The sequence below is a fragment of the Agelaius phoeniceus genome, chromosome W (genome assembly GCF_051311805.1).
Source record: "Agelaius phoeniceus isolate bAgePho1 chromosome W, bAgePho1.hap1, whole genome shotgun sequence".
Taxonomy (NCBI): Eukaryota; Metazoa; Chordata; class Aves; order Passeriformes; family Icteridae; genus Agelaius; species Agelaius phoeniceus.
The window spans coordinates 6,964,035-6,978,706 of record NC_135301.1 but is presented as its reverse complement, the minus strand read 5'-3'; positions in this window follow the sequence as shown (position 1 = coordinate 6,978,706).

The window sequence follows — 14,672 nt, the reverse complement described above, 5'->3', positions numbered from 1 at the left end:
CCTTAATTCAAGGGGAAATGGTCAGTAACCTGCTACACCACTTAGACACATATAAGTCTATGGGGCTGGATGGGCTCCACCCAAGGGTACTGAGGGAGCTGACAGAAGAGCTCACCAAGACACTCGCCATCATTTGTCATCAGTCCTGGTTATCTGAGGAGGTCCCAGCTGACTGGAGGTGGGCCAATGTAATGCCCATCTATAAGAAGGGTCAGAAGGAGCATCTGGGGAACTGCAGGCCTCTCAGTCTGACTTCAGTGTTGGGGAAGGTTATGGAGCAGTTCTTCTTGAGTGTCATCACATAGTGTATACATGTATTTGTTTTGCATGGCCTGGTTTTTGGGAGCAAGGGGGCCAGAAAGATGGCTCCTGTGGGAAGCTGCTAGAAGCTTCCACCATGTCCAGCAGATACAATCCCTGATGGCTCTGAAGATGGATATGCTGCTGACCAAACTGGGCCAACTAGAGAAGCTGGTAACACCTATGTGATAACATATTTAAGAAGAAAATCAAACCAAAGTGGGGACACAGTTTTTCTTCTAGTCAGAGAAGAGGAGGAGGTGAGGACATGTGAGGGAAAACAACATGGTAACACCAAGGTCAGTGAAGGAGGAGGGGGAGGTGGTGCTCCAGATGCCAGAGCTAAAATTCCTCTGCAGGCCGTGGTGAAGACCATGGTGAATCAGCTGTCCCCCTGCAGCCCATGAAGATCCATGGGGGATGCAGAGATCCACCTGCAGCCTGTGGGAGAGGTGCTCACTCTGGAGCAGGTGGATGCCTGGAGGAGGCTGTGATCCAGTGGGAGACCCGGTGGAGAGAGAGGGCCCCTGCTTCCAGGCTGGAGCAGCCTGTCCTTGGAGGACTGCACCCCATGGAAGAGTGACCCACGCTGCAGCAGTTTTGGGAAAACTGTTTGTCTGTGGGGAGAATTGACGTTGCAGCAGTTTTGGGAAGACTGCTGCTCGTGAGAGTGGACCCACGCTGGAGAAGTTTGCAGAGAACTGTCTCCCACGGGAAGGACCCCACGGTCTAACAGGGGAACGACTCCTCTCCCGGAGCAGCAGAAGAAAACCTCGGGCGATGAACCGACCAAACCCCCATGTCCTGTCTCCCTGTGCTGTCAGTGGGAAGGAGGGAGGGGCTGGGGGGAAAAAAGGTGTTTTAAGGGCTTATTTTACTTTGCATTATCCTCCTCTGATTCTGTTAGTAATAAATTCACTTTGCAATTTTAAGTTGACCTTGTTTTTCCCTTGAAGTGTTTTCTCCTGGTCCTTATCTCAACTCGTGAATCCTTTGTTAATTTTTTTTCTCTCCTCTGCCCAGCTGTGGCAGGGGAGGGTGAGCGAGTGGCTTTCATGGGTGCCTGGTATTGGGCCAGTGTCCAACCACGACAGTACAGAACAAGCAGATGATCAGATGCAGCCAGAACGATTTTAGGAAAGGCAGGTCCTACTTGACCAACCTGATTTCCTTCTATGACCAGGTGAGCCACCTAGTGGATGAGGGAAAGGCTGTGGATGTATCTACCTGGACTTCAATAGTGCTTTTGATACTGTCTCCCACAGCATTCTCCTGGAGAAGCTGCAGCCCATGGCTTGGACAGGTGTACTGTTCACTGGGTAAAAAACTGGTTGGATGGCTGGGCCCAGAGAGTAGTGGTGAATGGAGTTATATCTAGCTTGTGGCCAGTCACTAGTGGGGTTCTCCAGGGCTCAGTATTGGGGCCTGCCCTTTTTAATACCTTTGTCAATGATCTGGACTGGGGGATCGAGTGCACCCTCAGCAAGTTTGCAGACAACACCAAGTTGAGTGGGAATGTCGATGTGCTGGAGGGCAGGAAGGCTCTGCAGAGGGGGTCTGGACAGGTTGGATCAATGGGTCAAGGCCAAGGGTATGAGGTTCAATAAGGCAAAGCGCTGTGTCCTGCACTTGGGTCACAACAACCCCCTGCAATGCTACAAGCTGGGGGACTGAGTAGCTGGAAAGCTGCCCATTGGGAAAGGACCTGGAGGTGTTGGACAACAGCTGTCTGAATGTGAGCTAGCAGTGTACCCAGGTGGGCAAGAAGGCAAATGGCAACCTGGCTTCTATTAGAAGTAGTATGGCCAGCAGGACTAGGGCAGTAATTGTCTCCCTGTAGTCAGCACTGGTGAGGTCACATCTCTAATAGAGTGTTGAGTTTTGGGCCCTTCACTACAAGAAGGACATTGAAGTGCTGGAGCGAGTCCAGAGAAGGGCAAAAAAGCTGGTGAAGGGTCTGGAGCACAAGTCCAATGAGGAGCAGCTGAGGGAGCTGGGGGTATTTTTCCTGGGGAATAGGAGGCTAAGGGGAGACCTTATTGTTCTCTATCCTTTTCATAATGATAACAAGCTGAGGTTGGGAAGATACTGAAAGGACATATGCAAATACTGGCAATGCTGCAAATGGTGTTAAACTAAGAGGTAATTATCTTGACTGGAGAATTATGGTTTATAATGAATGTTTCAGCAAAGCTAATTAGTTGACGCTTTATTTTTCTTCCTTTTCCAGGCTCAAATTTGGATTGATGTGGCTTCAGAGGCTCTTCATATTTAGGGATGCCATTCAATCCATCCAAGGTTAGTTAAGTGTGGGGGAAAAGATTTTCAATTAGGCAGTAAATGATTGTGTGTCTTTTTCATAATATTAGCTACAGAATTGTGGAAAATCTGGGAAATGGGTTTTTTTGCACTGTTAGTGTAATGAAGCAATTGCAGATACTTTTAAAAATGTGCAGTATTCTTAAAATTGTACTACTTGTGTTTCCAGGGGCAGTGACATACAAATTGTGGCTCTTTTCAGTGCACTTCTCTGATCTATAACTAGGGAGGGGAAACTTCTCCAGGTCCACAACTGTCTGTGGACCTGGAAGTGAAGAGCAAAACAGCTTTGTATGAGGTAGTACAGCACATGCTGTTCTTCAGTGTTCCTCTTCCCTTGATGAAATGCAGAGTTTTTGATTGTACCTGGTATCCATTCAAACATAAGCAAGGCTCTGCTCATCTCAGCCTGTGGTGGAAGACCCTAAGAGAGGATGCTTTTAAGTCCATGGAACTGAGGTTCAACAGAATTAAGTCTGTATAGGAAAAAAAATTGCCCTTAATACCAGGGAGAAAGGAAGTGAACAGACTGCTAAAGATGATACAGAAGTCTTGATAGGGTTGTAAGACAGAAATAGGGTCCAGTGTTCAGGAAGGATTGTGAAAAAGGTACAGTAGTTCTGTGCTGTGTTTGAGAAGGAAAAGGCAGATCTCCTCACTAAAGAGTGGATGAAACATCTGAAAGAGCCCTAAATTATGACCAAGTATTTGATTTTTCTAGAGGACAGATAACAAGGAAATTTTTGATATGAGTTTATGAATGCTGGTATACAAAATTGAAAGTGAGGATGGACATTTGATATGGTTATGACTGTAGATAAATAGAAAAATGCTTGAACTAGCTTGAGCATGAAGGTAGCACGCCATTTTGTTATGACTTCATTTTTAACTACTCTAACAGCACAGCTTTACATTTCTGGGTAGCTTGTGGGAACGTTAATCTACACTAGAGTGATAACTGCTTAATGCCTCTTCTTGTCAGCCAAGTATTCACAGTATGTCCTGGTTTGCAGAGAGGGCATGGAGCTTAATGCCATGAGGGCGTGGCTAAGTTATTTTTCTATACCATTCACATCATTGCTGGGGAGAATGGTTTCAGGAAGAAAACGAGCACACTCCTGGAAGTGGGTGCCATTTTGGCCTCGCTTGCTCCAGTGGAAAGCTGTAAGGATCAGTCCCTGCAGACCCAGGCCCTCTGCCACCCTGCCACTTCCCCTCCCATTCCTTTTGAGACATGACCCCAAGGCGTGGTGCTGAAAGGACAGTGGCAACACGTAGTCAACACCCCAGCAGGGCCGATTTCCCCCCGCGCCGCTGCCCCCAGCACAGTGGAGGGGTTCAAAGTGGCATTGGAGGCACTTGCATGGAACTGAGCCCAGCGGAGTGGCAGCGTGGTATGATGCAGAAAATCTATCTTTTCGGGGTTTGCCCTTCATTGTTTTTTCGTTCTCTTGGGCTGGGAGTTGGGAAACACTATCTACGAGGGCTCCTCGCCATCTTGCCTTTGCAGCTATGTGGCACGGCATGCGGGAACAGCCACCATATTGCCTTTGTTCGCGATGGCCATGTGGCACAGAACACGGGAATGGTTGCCATATTGCAGTGGCCACATGCAAGTAAGTTGAGGGGGTGCACAACTTTTTGTGGGTAAAATACCATTTCTTTTTTGTATACTTATGTTATTAATATTGCTGCTGTTACTGTGTGTTTCTTATTCCATTGCTTTTTCCTTTCAGTAAATTGTTATCTCAACCCATAGTCTCTGCTTTTCTCCCTCCATTACGGGAAGGGGTGGGGAGAAGGGGAGTGGTTTATTTGGAGATTAATTTCCTGCTGGTGTTAAACCACCACACAATTGTACTTACAACTGAACTTGAAGGAAAGAAGAAAAATTTCTGCTTAAAACAAAACTTAAAGCAATTTCCTGAATGTTACCAGTATAGCTCATTTGTTCTCTCTTTTTTTTTTTACCGTTATCCTTTTAGTGTTCGACTAATGTCTACATGTAGGAAAGACATTCTGTGCTGTTCTTGTGAGCCAGCAAAGGCCTCCTGATGGTAAAGGGAAGCCCCGTATCTCACCTGAGGAAGACACCAAGGTTGTCACCATGGTGATGTGATGAAGGAAAGAAAGTTAAAAGATACGGACTCCAGCTGGCTCACAGAATGACGTGGCTCCTTGGTCACCCACTGAGAACTTTGTTTCTTTCCTATAACCAATGGGCAGTGAATGGGTATGTTGAGTAAATGTAAATATCTTGAAAGAGTATAAAAGCAACATGTTGCTATAATAAATCTCTCTCGCACCCTTCTGATGGAGTCATGGTACTTTGTGCTGTGTCGTGCTCTATAACGACATCTACGCAGCTCTTTGGGATTGTCAGGAAAATTAATCCACAAACACCAGAGGTTTCTGTCCAAGAAGGAGACAGAGGAGTCCTGTAACTTTTTTCAAACAAATGGAGAGGGCATGGGGCATTTCCCCTGAGGTCTTTCAAATTGTTAGGGGATGCAGCCTGCTTATTATCCTACTTTCCTGGCCACATTTCCCTCTCTCTTTTCCCATTGGCTGAGGTACTTGAGAGGTACAGACTTCCCAAATCGCCTGATACTGTCCCCCTTCTAATGTGTACCCCACTCCCACTTTTTCCTTGTGTCTGCTCCCTTTCTCTAAATCCAGGGATTTAACACAGTCTTGAGTGAGTGTCTTAGGTTACAGTGTAAGATGTACCCAAAAGTATGTACTCTATCACAATCTTCATAAGCCATTAACACCAGGTGGGGCAGTGTTCCTCATCTCCTTCATGACTCATCCCTGCTAACTCTGGGGGATATCTTCTGTAAATGCGCCATTGAGTCTTACTGCATGACTGATGCTCCGCCCAGGGGAGGAACCAAGCATTCCTACCTGGATATAATCTGAGGCTTGGAACACCAAAAGCAACCTTATCCCCTGAATTCCCAGAGGACAAGAGTTCCATAACCACCATTGGACCTTCAGAGGAAGATCAAACACTTCTACAGGATCACTGCTTCAACAGAACCACATCTATCACTTCAAGAGGAAGCAGCCACCATTTAATCAGACTGCAACCAACACCCTGGCCAACATGGTTGAATTCTGACTCTGTCAGTGTTTCTGTATTATTACATTTATCTCAATTTTCCTTTTGAATTGTATTTCTGACTTGGGATCTCCCCCTGGCTTGCTTTCAGACTAGTACAGTGAGTAACAGTTTGTGTCAATTAGTGGAATTGCTATGGAATTTATGGTTCCACCCATTGCTTCTTTCACCTCTCAGTATCTGGCTTTATCTACCAGCAGGCCCACAGTTTGTTTGCAAAGACACCTCCTTCTCATTCCTTTCAATTCCTCCTCTTCTTATTTTCTTGTCGCTATAGAGTGTGACACGGCGCAAGCACCAAGACTCAGATCAGAAGGCTGTATAAGAGAGGTTTATTAAAGCAACACGTTGCCTTTATAGTTTTACAAGATATTTACATTTACTTAACAAACACATATACTGCCCATTGGTCATGAAAAAGAAACAAAGTTCTCAATAGGTGAACAAGGAGGCACGTCACTCTGTGAGCCAACTAAAGTCCACATCTTTTAACTTTCTTTCTTCATGTTTTCATGGTGATAGCCTTGGTACCTTCCTTGAGAAAGATACGAGGTTTTCCTTATCTTCAGGAAGCCTTTGCTGGCTCACAAGAACAGCACAAAAATGTCTTTCCTACAATTCCCCCTTTTTGTATTTGACCCGCAAACACAAGTGCTAAGGACTTCTGCAGGGCCCTTGCAAAAATCCAAGCAGACAGAGGATCCATTCTTCATTCACTTACAGATACCAACTTCTACCAACTCCACAACACACACCCTCACAATCTTAACGTTCATATACAAACAAAGCACATAAAAAATAGATCTTCAAATACCGTTATAGACCTCGCAATTTCCGGACGACACATTTGTAGCAGAATGACACCCTCACCTCTAGTCAAATAACTTTCTCCCACACAGAATCAGAGACCAAGTCATCTGCCTAGTCACCACTTAAAAACAAGTAGCATCCACTTAACCTTACAACTGGTTGCTGCTATCATACTGGGCAACCAACCTAGTTGCTCAAAGTGTAGACTTCAGCTACTAATTCAACCCCTATGCAAAGGCAACACTTCTCCCTTAGGTACAACAAATTCCCCTGTTTTTTGGGACTGTTGGGGCCCTGCAAAAGGTAATGGTACAAGACACATTTCTCAGTACTACCAACCTCTCTGTAAGAGCATTCAAGGAAAAGAAGCAAAAGTAACACCCGCTAACCTAAATTTTGGATTTTCAGCGTAAGCCTATAACTCCCTTTACTCTGTCTTGAATTACCATCTTTACCACACATTCCTTGAGGGTCCATGCTTCCATCCACCTAATAACCAATGCAATTACCTACTTATTTTGCTTCTGCTGTAGAACCACCCATTCTGTCCTTTCCTGTATGCTCCAAATAAGGTTTAACACAATGGGCAGAGCCCCAAGAAGGGCCATTCTCTGTTAAAACACATGCGTATCTTCTTCCCCATGTTACTAATTCTCCTGGGCCAGTCTACTTTCCTGTGAATAAATCTTTTACCCATACCTTAATACCGTTCTTAAAGTTTGGCTGTTTTGAATTCAAAGATGAAAAATGATAGAATGTAGGAGACACTTGTAAGTCAGGTAAAGAACACAAAAAGTTTAACACATAAACGGCTTTGTCTAATCTTACTTGAGGCAATTACCTCTGCATTCCCCCTTTTTGTTTTTGTACTTGACACTTCAACACACTGAGGCAGAGTAGAAATTCTCCAGAGTAGAAATCTATTTTGATTTAAGTGAAATGTACATCTTTAAGTCTGTGTAGCTTGACTGCAAAGCCTAAGCTCAAGAGAAACTGCTTCAATGAAGGACAGAGATAAGGGAGGAGAGACAGAGAGTGATAAAAAGAGACAGAGACTGCTGTGAAAGCAAGTCATCCTGACCTAAGAATTCTTTCTGATAAAGAAGAACTAGCGGCAAATGTCACACAAAATTTGTAAAAATGAATATGTATGAACCTATTGTGAAACTGTATGCATATGTATTTGAGAGAGAGATAAAAAGAGACCTGAATTTCACAGAAGTATGCATGTCTTTTAAAGAGAGTAATCTCCGCATGCGTCCGGGCGCTGTAATAATAAACATACCAGCTTTACAACTTTCACAAAGTTGTAGACTTTTTAGCTATCTCTGCAAACCAACACCATGAGCACATTCAATAATTGCTTGGCCTGTGAAGCATGAAGGATACCAGCAGAATGACCAACACCCCAGGCACGAAAAAACACTTGTAGTTTCTTTGAAACATACGCCGGACCATTATCCATCTTTACATGTGAAGGAATGCCTAAGATGTAAAAGGCATGTCAAAAAAGACAAATAGCATCCCGAGCTGTTTCATCTGCCAATGCTGAGGCAACCATGGCATAAGAAAAGGTGTCAATTGTAACATGAACATACTTTAGACGGCCAAATTCAGGCATTTTTGTAACATCTGTTTGCCATTCTTGCAAAGGGAGTAAGCCTCTAGGATTAGTACTGTAATATTGTGAAACATGAGACATATGACAATCAGGGCAAGAAGAAATAATTGACTTTGCTTCACTATGTGATAATTTAAATTGCTGCCATAGTGCCTGAGCACCCTGATGAAAAAATTGGTGAGATAGAACAACTTGCTGTAGCACATTAGGCACCGTTTTTACTGCTGAGGCAGCCAGAAGGGAATCCACATAGGCGTTATGTTCAACAAAGAATCCAGGTAGCAATGTATGGCTACAAATATGCATAATAAAATAGAAATGCTTTCGATTACTAATAACATAAAGAAGGCACAGTAAAGGCATATTTTTCTTATCCTGATCAGCCAATGGAATTGTAAACAAGCAATCTTTCAAATCAATAATTATTTCCCATCCTTGTGGAATCGTTGTAGGTGTTGGGACACCTGATTTTAAAGCACCCATTGCGGCTATCACAGCGTTTATCCACTGCAAATCATGCAAAAGTCTCCATTTACCCGATTTCTTTTTTATTACAAACACAGGTATGTTTCATGGGCTAAATTATTATTAAGCCCCGAATGTTTCGGGGTGTGTCCTGCCTGGCTTCGTCCGGCCTCGCTGCTGGACCAAAGGCGGCAGCTGTGGCGTTTTTCCTTTTGAGAACTTGACGTTTGCATTAACTAAAATTCCAATAATATGATAATACACTCCTTTTTGTGCTGTGCTTAATTTCGAGCCCATCTTAGATGTAAATGGCACAGAACAAGTCCCGCCGACCGAATGCAAAGCCAAAATCAGCTACCGATTTAAAAAGAAAAAAAAAACACGGTTAAAAGGCGATAACAGATGAAAGCTTTCACAATGCAGCTGTATACACTGCTTTTAAAATTGCCGCGGGCAGGAGCGGGCGGCGTGGAGACAGACAAAGCCTCCCCCGCCGGGGAATGCAGCCCCCCCGCACCGAGAGCCGGGCACGCTGCGGAGCCGGGGGGAGGGGCAGGCAAAGCCGTCCCGCTCCTCCGAGCTGGCGCCAATTCCAAAAGTGGCGAGAACATGCCGCAGAGTTAAAGCTTTACAGAGGGAACAACCTTATCACCGCAGGGCTGCGCAGCCTAAAATGCAAAGAGCAAAAAGGAACCCGTCTCACGGCAAAGACGGGTTTTTGAGGTTCTACCCCCCGAAGGAGCAGAAATACTCACCGAAATCAAAGCAGTTCCTGGCAAGGTCAGGCAGGCTGGTCTCTTCACTTGAATAGGACCCCTTGGGCAGGAGGGGCTCCCCTATTCTCCCCTGGAAAGTTCGCTCACCAGAAAGGAGCTGTTTTTCCAGAGGCGCAATGCATTCTTCGAGGCTTTTTGTGGGATCAGAACCATCCCAAAGTCTCTCCGGAGAGCTGTGCAACCACAGCTCTTTCCAGTGGAAGCAAAGCTGCTGTAACGCTTTTCCAAGGTTCTGAGGTTCCTTTTTGGGGCTGCAGGTCCATGCAGCCCCACGTTGGGTGCCACTATATTAATTATTAAGCCCCGAATGTTTTGGGGAGTGTCCTGCCTGGCTTCGTCTGGCCTCGCTGCTGGACCAAAGGCGGCAGCTGTGGCGTTTTTCACCCCAGAGATGCCTTTGGCTGGCTGGGTACTGCAGCTGGGTGCTCAGAACAAGTCCAGGCAAAATAGGAACTCACTTTACCTTTGGTGGAAAAGGTTCAGACGAGATGAAGGTGAAGAGAAAAGGAGCGGGTTCTGCCGTGTAGCTTAGATCCAGAGTTTATTGTAGCATGTTAGATTTCTGAATCTGGCAACAGCTCCAGACAGACAGAGACGGCAGAGACAGAACCACGGCAGAGACCCCGACCACATGGTCTCATGTCCTTTTTAAGCCCCTGGGACAGGGGGAGGGGACGGACAGGTGAGGGCCAACCAGGTGTGAGCAGGGGAAGGGTCAGGGGATGTGGACGCTAGGACAAACCAATGAGCCCAGGCCTGGGGGGCATCTGCCAATCACATGACGCCTTGCTGGAAGGTGCCAGGCAGGAGGGCAAAGGGGGAGGGTGAAAGGTTGGCATCCTTGAGGGGGATGGTATAGGTGAGACAGGAAATGGCAACACACTGCAACACTAAATGATTTTTCAACATGTCCAGCTTGTAATTGTTCTGTCACTAAGCCTTGCAGGGCAAGAAGCTTTTCAGTAGGCAGGGGCCACTGATCAATCCAGACAGGCTTATCTGTCAGCCATGTCAAGGACACCACTGGATGTTTAGGGCCCTGCATCTCAGTGGCCCCCACTAAAAATCCGTTGTAATTTTAACACCCCATTGGGTTAAGCAATCACATCCCCATAAGTTAGGTTGAACATTAGAAACATAAGGTCTGATGTAAGCTTGTTGGCCTTCCAGATGTGTTACAGTGATCGCGATCGCAGATAAAGCACCAGCAGTTGACCCACTTAACCCAACAACTCCAAAGGTTGATTGAGTGAGGGGCCATGTTGGAGGCCAAACAAACTGTGAAATTACAGTTACATCTGCTCCTGTGTCAAGTAAACCTGATATTGTTGTAGTTTCTGGATGATATCCCTTAGCAGTGACGAAACATTGTATTACCGGACACGCATCTGTCACCTTTTGAGTCCAAAGAACCTGAGGTGGTCCTGTAGATCCAAAACCTCCAGTGCCACAACTCCAGTCTGTGACAGTGTTCACAGGGGTTCTTGGATGAGGGAAGAGATGAAAATGTTGACTCCATGTTCAGAAGGCTTGATTTATTATTTTATGATATATATATTACATTATAACTATACTAAAAAGAAATAGTAGGAAAAGGTTCATCTCAGAAGGCTAGCTAAGAATAGAATAGAAAAGAATGATAACAAAAGGCAGCTCTCTTGGACTCTGTCTGAGATAGCTCAGCCTTGATTGGCCATTAATTATAAACATCCAAGATGGGCCAATCAACAATCCACCTGATGCATTCCAGAGCAGCAGATAACCATTGTTTACATTTTGTTGCTGAAACCTCTCAGCTTCTCAGCAGGCAAAAATCCTAAGAAAAGGATTTTCACAAAAGGTGTCTGTGACATGTCACGTTTTTTATTAAATTAAAAAGAAAAGTGTTTGTAATTTTCTCTGCTGGGCTCATGCAGAGGAAAGAACAAACACTTGACAGGTTATCTGTTGCCAGTCAAACTTCACTCAAGTGCTCCTGTGGAATGAACAGGGAATTTCTTCACTTGTAGAACATAAAATTCTATCATATCACTAAAACAATCTTACAATATAAGAAAATGCAAAAACAATGCAAAGAAAATTCAAGTCCAAACAGCTGAGTTTCAGGAAAGTCCATGGACTGAAGGTGTTCCTCTTTGCCATCTCTGAAAGTTCCTTTTGGTCCTGAAACAGGCTTGCTACAGAAAAATCCATCAATAGTTATCAAAAGTCCATTGACAGTCATCAAACAATTTCAAACAATTTTGAGAAAATTTCTGGAATGTCTTGGCCACAGCCCTTTATTGAACAACTTGGGCTGAAGCCAATCCCTGGCTCTTCAATGCTTTTGAGCTGCTGCCAGCTCTTTCAACCCTTTTTATTTAATTTAATTTTTTTTTTTCCCAGAAAGAGCAGCAGCAGCAGCAGATAGCCTTAGAGGCCCTGGGGGCCCTGGCCCTCTTGGAAGGATCAGGAACCCCAGACCTGGCCCACAAAATGGTGGCCCAGGACCTGAAGGGGGAAGCGAAGCCCCCAAACCCAACAGGAGGCCAGGCGGTGGCCCTGGCCCAGGGACCCGAGCCAAACAGCCCAGGCCCAGCCCACCAGGCGGGCTCTGTGTTGTCACAGACCAGCACCCTGCCACCAGTACAATGGCAGCACGAGTGACCAAACGCTTCCTCCCCCCAAAACCACCGAGGCATGCCAGCAGTGGGGGAATTGAAGTTGCCGCGAGAATCTTCATCTTGGGTCTGGGAATGTTTTATCCCCACAGCAAGGAAGCGATGATGGCTTTCTGCCGTTCCCTCTGCCTCTGCAATGCAAATGCAAAAGGTGTTCCTCCCATCTGCCTCCCGGTACCACCCCCACCCCCTCTGGGCTGGGGACCAAAGGCAGAACCCCCGGGAGCCACCTCCCCCTTGCCGCTGGTGCGTGCGAGGGGCGGCAGAGAGATTTCCAACCCCCAAGGGGAAACAACCGACCAAACACCCTCCACCCCACCAAGAATTCTGAGTTTGAAAGCAGGCAGCCGGGCTGTACCCGCACTCAGCTGCCAAACCATGCCTCCTCCACGGAAGGAGAGGCCGGCCGCTGGAGCTGCTGCTGCAAGGGCAAACGGCCCGGGACAGTCCGAGCTCGAACATGCCGCCGGTTCCAGGGCAGCCTATGATGCAGACACGGAGGATGGAGTCCCCGAAGGCAGCAGAACTGCAGGGGCGGCTGGTGGGGGCGGCGAGGCCGGAGGGAGTGCAGTCGCAGAAGGCGGCGGAGTCCGCACGGAAGGTGGCGGGGGGGGGGCGGCAGGGGTGGCGCCGGGTGGCTGTTCTCAGCTGCAACCTCTGGCATCGGCGCTGCGGGCGAAGGCAGGGCCACCACGGCCAGAGCCCCCACAGGCTCTGCTGGAGCGGCAACCGCGGGCGGGGCTGCGGGTACCTGCACGGGGTCGGCCCTTGGCGCATCCGCAGGCGGTGCAGCCTCGGACACGCTGGCGGCGACCGCCATTGTCGCTGAGTGCGTTGCCTAGCAACACAGGTGCAGCCGCGGGAAGCGGCGGGAGTGGCGCTGGGTTGCTGTTGTCGCCGAGCGCGTTGCCTAGCAACGCCGGCGCAGCCGTGGGAAGCGGTGTTTCGGAAGTCAGCCGTGCAGGCGCAGAAGCCGGCGGACCCACGGGCGGGGCTGCCTGGGGAGGCAGCCGCAGGGCTGCCAGGGGTGGCGCAGCCCACTCAAACCCCCTCTGAGAGCAACGAGGGGGGGGAAAGCAGTTCCATCTGAGCATGCTCTGAAAACACAGGGAAAAAAACTTCTTCAGCAGCGGGCAAAATCTCGCTCCCCCGCTGCGATTAGGGAGGGCTGGGAAGCAGCAGATTGTCTACCCCCAAGGGATCTTCTCCGGTGGGAACTGGCGGGAATGGCGCCTGCCTCCTGCAAGCAGCAATTCAGGGAAAAACAGCTGCTCTCCCTTTCAAAACCGGGAAGAGCGTCTGGAACGCGGAATAAATCTGGGGGTACTTCAGTCCACGGTCCAAGACGGCTTGGAAAATGGATTCCATGCATTCCCATATGAACATATCAAGGGCATAGAGCACATTCGTAAAAAACCCATATAACTTTGCACATCGAAAAAACTCATAGAAATGTCTCTCCACCATAGGAATTCTGTCCTCTTCACCCCATTTTTTGCCAGAGGGCAATAAGTTTCTCCTCTGAGGGGGAGAAAGGAACCTCCACCTCGGTGGGGAGCCCCCACCACATTTGCAGCCACAATCTGCGAAGGGCAGTATCGTCAGGAAGGGAAAAGCTAACAGTACCTTGTGACAGTGTACAGCACTCTCTGGCCAGCTGCTTGGTGCTGCTAGGCTTTCCAAACATCTTCCTGGAGGCTTTTCAAAAGGTTCTCTCTGTGGTCAGCCTTGCTGTGAACTCTGTCCAAATCAGGATCTTCAGTTCTTCAGCTCCTAGCTATAATACACTTCTGTGGTCACTTGTGAGGTGACCATCAATGCCACATACTCGGGATGGACCCAGTGTAGCAGTGCTCCTCTGGGGGGTCTCACCAAGTGATGATTTTCTTCCTCATTCACTCGAGGGTCACCATCTGTGACAGTGTTCACAGGGGTTCTTGGATGAGGGAAGAGATGAAAATGTTGACTCCATGTTCAGAAGGCTTGATTTATTATTTTATGATATATATATATATATATTACATTATAACTATACTAAAAAGAAATAGTAGGAAAAGGTTCATCTCAGAAGGCTAGCTAAGAATAGAATAGAAAAGAATGATAACAAAAGGCAGCTCTCTTGGACTCTGTCTGAGATAGCTCAGCCTTGATTGGCCATTAATTATAAACATCCAAGATGGGCCAATCAACAATCCACCTGATGCATTCCAGAGCAGCAGATAACCATTGTTTACATTTTGTTGCTGAAACCTCTCAGCTTCTCAGCAGGCAAAAATCCTAAGAAAAGGATTTTCACAAAAGATGTCTGCGACACCAGTCCACTACAGTTGGAACAGAACTCATAAAAGCAACAACTTGAGCAATACAATTACCTTTTTGAATAACAACAGGAGGTTCACTAACAGACACCATAGCCTGAATTTTTCCCACAAAATCAGAATCAATAAAACCTAAATGGACATTAATACCTTGAATAGTGCTACTAGATCTTCCTATCAGAAAAGCACTCAAACCTTGGCCTACAGGACCATAGGAATCAAGAGGCACTTTACATATATCTCTTGTCAAAATAGTTACTGTTTCAGCTACCGGTATAT